Source organism: Pimephales promelas, chromosome 6 (assembly GCF_988280905.1).
Source record: "Pimephales promelas chromosome 6, fPimPro1.hap1.1, whole genome shotgun sequence".
NCBI lineage: Eukaryota > Metazoa > Chordata > Actinopteri > Cypriniformes > Leuciscidae > Pimephales > Pimephales promelas.
The window spans coordinates 16,161,015-16,169,973 of NC_142774.1; positions in this window are offsets into that span (position 1 = coordinate 16,161,015).

Below are 8,959 nucleotides of genomic sequence, written 5' to 3' on the forward strand. Positions count from 1 at the left end.
TATATGTAATACATATAATTAGGGCAATTCATCAGATGAGCCGCGAGACTCCTGTACTGTTTTCTAATTGATTTCATTTCTCAGCAGCTGGTTTGTTCCATACAGACTGACAGCCTAATTTGTAAACATAATGACAAGTCAATGAATCACCTTCGACCAGTCTGGCTTCTTATACAGTTTAGTCAATGATTCCTTCTGGAGTTAATTTTAACAGAAAAAATGCTAAATAAAAGAAACACAATTATTTGGAGTACATTTATTGAGCGTCAGAGATTCAGAAATATAATTTAGTCTTTACTTGATAGTTATTAAAAATTATAATAAAGTAATAGGACTTATATTAATTCTAATTATTATTATATTAGTGATTTTAACAACAATTATTATTTTTAATTAATGTTTCTAGTAACTATAAATTACTTTAAGTAATAATATAGATATTAATACTTATAGTAAGGACTTGCATCGCTTAACGTTCTATATAGCAATTTTACAATTCACTATACACCAATTTAAGGGGTAATGAAATACTTTTATGGTAATGTTGTATACACATAATTATTGAATTGCCATATTTCATTTGTGCTTTAATGTGTTTTAAGTGAAATATTTCACACTATTTGATTTTTGCCTGGGAAATAAAGGAACAGAACGCTCACTGGTCAGCAGCAACCTACAAAATCAGAAATCAACAAAACAATCTTTTAAAAACTCCCAGAATGCCCTCTTTTTCTAAACTGTCTATCAAACCCTTTTGTCAGGTGACACATAGGACTGTTGGCTGAATTTTAATGTAACTCTTTGCCCTGATATATCAACATGTCAGTCTTTTCCTCTCCGCTCGTCACGGTTTGTTTTTCCCAGTCAAACCCTTGTCATTTAAATAATAATAAAAAAAAATCCCATAAATTTGTTTGTGATTTCCTGTCTAAGCCTTGTCATGCACAAGCAATCACTGCTTATGTCGTGATGTTTCTACTGGTTTTTACACAGAAACAGTCATGGCTTTTGCATGTTCAAAGGCTTGAGAATCTGCAGATTGTGACATGCATTTGTTCTATTCTATTCTATTCTATTCTATTCTATTCTATTCTATACTATTCTATTCTATTCTATTCTATTCTATTCTATTCTATTCTAGTGTTTTGACAACATCCAAAGCCGTAAAATACTAAGAAGGGCTCAGCTGGACATACCCTGGTTTTATAGGGGAGATTTAAATATGTTTTCCATGCCAGTGAATGTATGAAATATTATCCTTTTATATTCTATGCTCATAAACCAGAGGGCAGCATTGATCAGCTGTTCATCCTTGTCAAATGAAGCCTCACTACAACCCAAGGAAAGAACTGAAGTTTAGTAAACCCCTTTGAATTACATCCGCACTCTGTTACAAATATCAACCTACTATTTCACTCTGACAGTATATTCAGCCTTTGTTGTTGGCTTAAAGTCTTATTGACCTCTGGCCTTTGAGAAAAGAGCCTTTTCCCCTGATGTCTGCCATTTGGACATGCCTGTTAATTTCAGCACAGAGAGTCTCGGTCAAGATGTGTGACTGCAGACATATGAAAGTCTAATCAGTCTTGACATTTTCAGTTCTTTATCAGTCTTTCCTCTTCTGCATCTCCTCTGTCTGTCTGCTGCTGTGGCGTGAAGGTAAATGAGTCCTCATTAAGTCAATAGTGTGTGTGTGTTTTGGTTGGGATAAGTTATGTTTTCGCCAGTACCATTTCGTTTTGCTTCGGCTGGTTGAGAGCACAGTATAAAAAGAAGAGAACATAATTTTGATGTATTGTCTCATACCTAATAAGCAAGTCCACCCTGAGAAAGGATCTCAAAGAAAAGCAAACCACATATTTTCATTTACACAAACTGTCAGATTTAAGAAAAAAAAAAAAATGTGACAAGATGTGACAAGTCCCTCGTAAACTGAAATATTTCTTTGAGGCTCCAGTCCCTTTCCTGCATATTATAGGTGGTGTTTTCATACCTTCCTTTTCTCTCTCTGGGAGATGTTAGTCACACAACATTAGCTTCCATCACTTCTCTTGAGAGTCTTGGCATTTCAGAGTCTAAACTGCTGAAGCAACACAGTGATTAAAACAACAGAAACATCATAGAGTTGCTTTGAAGATAATCTTTATAGAATAGTCCACTGAAAAATTATACTCAAAATGTTGCTCCAAACCTAATTTATACTCAAAATGTTGCTCCATACCTTTCTTTCTTCCATGGAACACAACATGGGTGCATATTGAATGATATGATGCCTCATTTGCATATTTTAACATTACAGTTCACACTGCTTGTTTATATATAGCGCAATTCTCAATGCAATCAATCAACTGGGAAGTATGGTGATATTTAAGTCAATAACAATATACAATATGATTTCATTACACTAAGTAACAAAGAGCAATACATTTGTTACAGTATTTATTCATCTTTTGTTAATTAGTTAATGAAAACAACCTTTGTGTCGGTTCATGTTCATTAAGTAATATTAACAGATACAACTTTTGATTTGAATGTATTAATAAATGTTGAAATTAACATCAATAAATGCTTTAGAAGTATTTTTTACTGTATACAACTATTACAATATGGAACCGTATTGTAAAGTGTTACTGTTCATTTTTTGTTATCCTTTTCACCTGGTTTTGAGTTTATCAAACAAAGTGATCATATGGCTTCAGAAGACTCGGAATAGTGCTAGAGTCATATTTAATGATGCATTTATGGTGCGTGTTGTAATTTTTTTTGCACTGACAGCTGCAGTTTATTATACTATCCACTTAATTTTATAGAAAAGAGCAGCATTAACATCCAACCTGACATCTAATCTACAGTCTAGTCTACGAAAGAGTGAAAACTGTACTATTGTCTGCTAAAAACTGTTGTTGTTTTGAAACAACATGAACATGATACTAATACTGTGTTTTTGGGTGAACTATCCCTTTAAATGAACAACATCTGATTATGTGTCTAACAGATGTCATGAAATTCTTTCTCCCCTTTAGAACAAGGGTAATCAATAGTGAGACTGATGGCAATGAGTGGTGCAAGTATTTGAGCTATATTTAGATGATGTCATTCCTCATGCCCAAGGGAGCTGAGGGGAGTCCATCTTGTTTGGCGACATTGTATACAGTAATTCTGCCTGAAATCAGAGAAGTCACTGGTTGAAATGAAAGCCATAACCTATATTTCTCACCATTGCCATTTAAACGACTGCTAATTCATCTTGGAAAATGTTAAACTTGCATCAGACTCTTTGAAAACTGGCTATTTTTCTCTAAAGACTTCTGGTCATATCTTCATTGATGTTTTTTGAGAATCACTATGAACAAAACCGATCAATATCTAAATCTGTTTTGAACATTCAGATGTGTGCTCAACCATCAGGCTCTTTTTGAATTTTCACCTGTGAAAACAGATCATGTTTTCATCCATACGTTTTCAGAATCGTTTACTCTCATATAGAACAAAATCAACCAATATTTAAATCTTTTAATTACCTTGAACGCTCAGACATATGTCCGAGTCAGTGCATGCATATGCAGACACTATAAAGTGAAGGAAGGAATACTTAGATCATCATCATATATTGTCACATCACTCAACCCTATAGTAAAGCACTAAGGCATTAGATATAACAGTATAGCTTTCTGTAAAGCCGCTTTGAAATGATGTGTGTTGTTAAAAGTGCTATTTGACTTACAAAACATGAAGATATAATGACTATACACACACATAAAATGTATAATATTAACCAACATCAGTTTAAATGCATACATACATACATATTTCTAACGTTCCATCTATAAAGATCAATTCTTAAACAATTTATCTAATGTATCATTTCAGCCTGTTTTGACCTTTAGCACATTTGAACCCTGATCTTCTGCTTCCTCCATCTTTTCCCATGCCCACTGTCTTCATTTTTAGAGACATTCTTTATGGTTGAGCTGTTCACCTTCTCTCAGGGTTACAGCTGTATCCCTTCGCTTTTCAATCAGTGCTAATGGATCTGTTGGCCTACGTTCAGCTCGGTAAAAAGCTTCTGTACACTCATACGCACATTCATACACACTCCAAGACGCTTTCTCTGCCCCGATAGAGTGGGCCAGCATGCCAATGAAGGGAAATAACCCTAAGGATGTTCGCATTAAGTGTTCTATCTCAGTGTGTCATTTCCTCTACTACTAAAAAAAACTACATTAGCAATTTTAGAAATAAGTTTAGCTGGTTGTTAATATTGTGGAAGCCTGATTAGTCACTTTTGAGTAAAAAAAGTGCAAATCACTGGAAAACGCGCTTGACTGTTCTACAGTGGTCAATGTTTGTAGCTTTGAGACAACACAAAAGCTTGTTGGTCACATCTGACTGGAATATGCTCTTTGTTCACATGTCCGACCCCCTCCTTTTTGAGTGATAGCTACAGGGTGAATAGCAGCACATGGATACTGCTTGTTGCCTTTAGGGGCTTTCTTTGTGGTCCCAGCACAGGGATCTCACAAGGCAAGAGCCCTGCTATTGAATTAAGCCGTGTGTGTGTGTGTGTGTGTGTGTGTGTGTGTGTGTGTGTGTGTGTGTGTGTGTGTGTGTGTGTGTGTGCGTGTGTGTGTGTGTGTGTGTTTGTGTGTGCGCTTGTTTTTCTATCCTGGTGGGGACTTCAACCTGAAAGCACACGATGGAATGAATGGTGATGATAAGCTTATAAATCATACAGAATGAGTTTTTTTTTTTTTTAAATATAAAAATGCAGAAAGTTTCCTGTGACGGGTAAATTTAGTACTGGCCTTGCAGGACTTATCTTGTGAAAGAGAATCACAGTCTTAAAGATTTAGCAGCAGTCAAAGACAAGACCAAACAGATTAATAGTCTGTACTATCTGAGGGAAATGATCATTACATATCAGTTTTAACTCAAATATATTTGAATAATCTAGCTGCAAATCACATTTTGACCAGTGTTTTTGAAGTTTGTACTTTAGTTAGAGGAACTAATATCCAACCATCATTTCCCTCAGATTACACTAGCGCAGACACTGTACATCCCTGAACGAACAACACGTCAAACCTTCAAGCAGATGGGCTACAGCAGCAGAAGACCACATTGGGTGCACCTCCTGTTAGCTAAGATCAGGAAACTGAGGCGACAATTCGCACAGGCTCACCGAAATTTGGCAGCAAAAGATTTTAATAACATCGCCTTGGTCGTTGTCTTGCAGCCTCACTTTCTGCAGCAACATTCAGATGGTAGGGTCAGAATTCGTCGTAAACATACCACCTTGTATCAACGGTTCAGGCTGCTGCTGGTTGTGTAATGGTGTGGGGGTTGTTTTCTTGGCACACTTTGGGCCCCTCAATAACAAATGATGTTTTATTAACAAAGTTTGGGTGGAACACATTCAAATTATCTATCCAATCATCACATCATTCCAATCATCACATCATTCCAACCAGCTGTCAACTATCAGTAATGTAAGGCTGAAAACACTGGTTGAAGAGAAAATATCTGACCAGTGGTCTATGAAATCTTGAATCTTGTTGGAAATTAACATTTGACTGCCTCCCCCTCTTCCTTTCCTACAGATATAGAAATATCTTACACATAGAAGGGTGAGTCTTTGAATTAACACCTTCTGATGTTAATGTGAATGATTATCATTAAGGATTGTGTTTAGTACCATTTTAAAGGTCTCAGGGCAACTGGTGCAAATGTCTAATTCCCAAAGAAGTAAATCAAAAGGTAAAGTTCTTAAGAATATAGAAATATCTTGCACACAGAAGGGTGTGTCTTTGAGTTATCAACTTCTGGAGCTGACTAGGACATGGACGGCGCCGTATAGTGGCAGAAGCCGTCCTAGAGGCTCCTCCCCCCTCACCACCCTCGACGGCGGAGCATCTAAGGGGTCTGCGGATGTCCCGCCGGTGGAGTGTGCTGTCGCGATGCAACTGTGTCCAGCGTCCGCTTCCTCCTGGCGAGCCAATCTGCGTCTCCCGTCCATGGCTTGTAAGTTTTCGTATGGCCTGACGCCAAAAGCTTAAAGAGTCTGTGGACAGGCTGCTTCTGCCCTCCATGCCATGGCGCTTCTGCAGGTCCTCATGGACATGAACGAGGGTGGTTCTGACCCAGAACTCCTTTGGGAGCTCCGTGTGGCAACTGACCTCGCCCGCCGAGCGACGAAAGAAACCGCACGTTCAGTTGGTCAGGCGATATTCACCTTGGTGGTCCAGGAGCGCCACCTTTGGTTCAACCTGGTGGAAATGAGGGACACCGATAAATATCGGTTCCTGGATGCCCCTCTCTCCCAGGTTGGGTTAATCGGCTATGTGGTCGAGAGCTTTGCCCAACAGTTCTCAGCCGCCCAGAAGCAGACAGAGACCATCCGACACATCCTGCCTCGGCGGAACGCTACTACTCCCACCCGTCTGCCGGCCGCAGATCCTCCGTCCACTCATCGCTGAGGTCGACCTCCTGTGGCGTCCTTCACTCCCGCTAAGCCTCAGTAGCAGCAGCCACCATCCAGGCCTCAGCGTGGAGCAGGCCGCGGGAATTCAACCAAGCCCGTCCAGGCCGCTGCCAAACCAGGAGGCAAGCGCAGGTGCAAACGACCCTGAGACGGGCGATCCAGAGGTGGATCAAGTTGCTCTTCAGGAGGTGGTGAAGGCACTGCTCTTTCCCCCACTGGAGGGCCGGGCAGAGAATCTTTTGTTTCCTTTTCTTTCTGTTCCGCCACTGACCCACGGGCCATTGGTCACCACATTTTCAGCAAAAAAGCAATTTCTGAAACCTCTGGGTCCCAAGAGGGACCACTTGGTGGTCGATGACGCTATGCCTATTCACCCTCAAGCCCCTCTTTCATCGCCAGTGAGCAGCAGTGTCTGTGTTCCGGATGCACTGACGCCTCCGCACACTCACTCTGCCCTTGGACGGAAGCAGGTATGTGTTGCACCACCACCCAGGGTACGTCTATGGTGCCGTTGGTCCCGCTTGCATGGTGTCTGGGACCCTGACCGAGAGGTCCCACGACACGGATGACTTGGCACATAGCTGGCCCCCGGGCCTACGCAAATATGCTTTTCCTCCAGTGAACCTTCTTGCACAGACCTTGTGCAAGGTCAGGGAGGACAAGGAGCAGGTCTTGTTAGTTGTGCCGTACTGGCCCAACCGGACCTGGTTTCCCGAACTAGTGCGACAGCAACAGCCCCTTCTTGGCCCATTGCTCTGAGAGAGGACCTGCTCTCTCAGAGACGGGGCACTCTATGGCACCCGCGTCCAGACCTCTGGAAACTCCATGTCTGGTCCCTGGATAGGACGCAGAGGTTCTAGGTGACCTACCTACAGAGGTAGTTGACACCATCACTTCCGCTAGAGCCCCCTCTACGAGGCACCTCTATGCATTGAAGTGGAACCTATTCGTTGATTGGTTCCCCGAACTTGCTCGATCAGAGCCGTGCTTTCCTTCCTGCAGGATGGGTTGGAGCAAAGGCTGTCTCAAGAGTAGCAAGAGTAGCTTTAAGGTTTACTTCTGCAATTCCTCGGAGGACAGATCCCAAGACGGGCCAGACCTCACGATTGTTATAACATAACCTGAGACAGTTCAAGAGGCCATTTACATCTCACAATAGCACATCACTCCCTTAGCATGGCCTACCAGTATAATAGAACTGGAACTAAATTTGCAACACAATTGTTATAGAGCAGATTCCACCCATCTCCTAGACTTGAACACTGATTACACACCTCCATAACTACACCTGTCGCACACAGATTGACTCTATGAACCTTGTTCACATCACAGAAAGAAAACATGAACGCCTTCATCCACCTGCTGGACTCAAGGTACATGCACCTGGAGAGACCAGGTGTTCTGCAGGTGAACACAGCACTCTAAACTTCTACAGATGCTGACATTCCAAAAAAAATGTTTGAGTTACACCAAGGATTACGCCAAAAACCTTACTGACCCCATAAGTTCTCATCTGAATTTGATCCACAGGGGTCAAGGAGGGAGCTGTAAGGCTGAAACAACTGGTTGAAAAGAAAATAGTCACGACAAGTCAAACCACAAACATCTTGCTGAGTGACCTGAACTGTGAACAAGTAAGTTCTGCGAACTTCTGAACTGTATGAACGGCTTTTGGGGATCGACTTACCAAGACTATTTTCTAAGATGGCTTCTGTCTGTATACACAAAGTGAACTGTCTTTATAAAGTATCTTCTTATTTAACGGTCTGCACACTTACAAAGTTCTCAATGCTTCGTTTTGGATGTATGGACCCTCATTATGTTACTGTGTTAGTGTGGGGCTATTTGAGCCTTGTTAGTGGTATAAACTGGCGATTTCATTTAATGCCCCCATTACTAGAGTTATACACTAAACAGTTTTTAGAGATAAAACTCTTTACATTCGATTATCATGAAAACAAATCTCAGAGAACAGTTGACTAGGCACTGATGTTTTATTAGACCAAAGGTTGATTTTGCGAGTTCTCCTTTAATCAAACACGCCAGTTCAGTGTCATTATGATTTTAACAAGTACTCACGATTTTGATAAATCAGGTTCATTCAGCTAAACTAAATGGCTCTTATCTAGTGTCAGGTTCTGTTTCTCTGAGGCCATAGCTGAGCATTGTGGAATTGACCCTGTCTCATTTCTCTACAATGTACTGCGGGGACTGTGTCACACTGAACGTCTCACACACTGCAATTATTGACTTTGCTAAAGGGGATGAGATAAAGGTCCACTCATCTAATCTAGAACCACTGAGACTGACTGAGAGAAATAGAGCCGGTGGTATGTGTCTCTGTCAGTGTGTGTGTGTGTGTGTGTGTATTTGTGTGTGTATTTGTCTAACTTGCCCTCGCTTTCTATCTTGGTACATTAGTCCCTCTCTCTCTTATCCCTCCATCCCCCTTTCTTTCTTTGTTTTCCCTCCCTATTA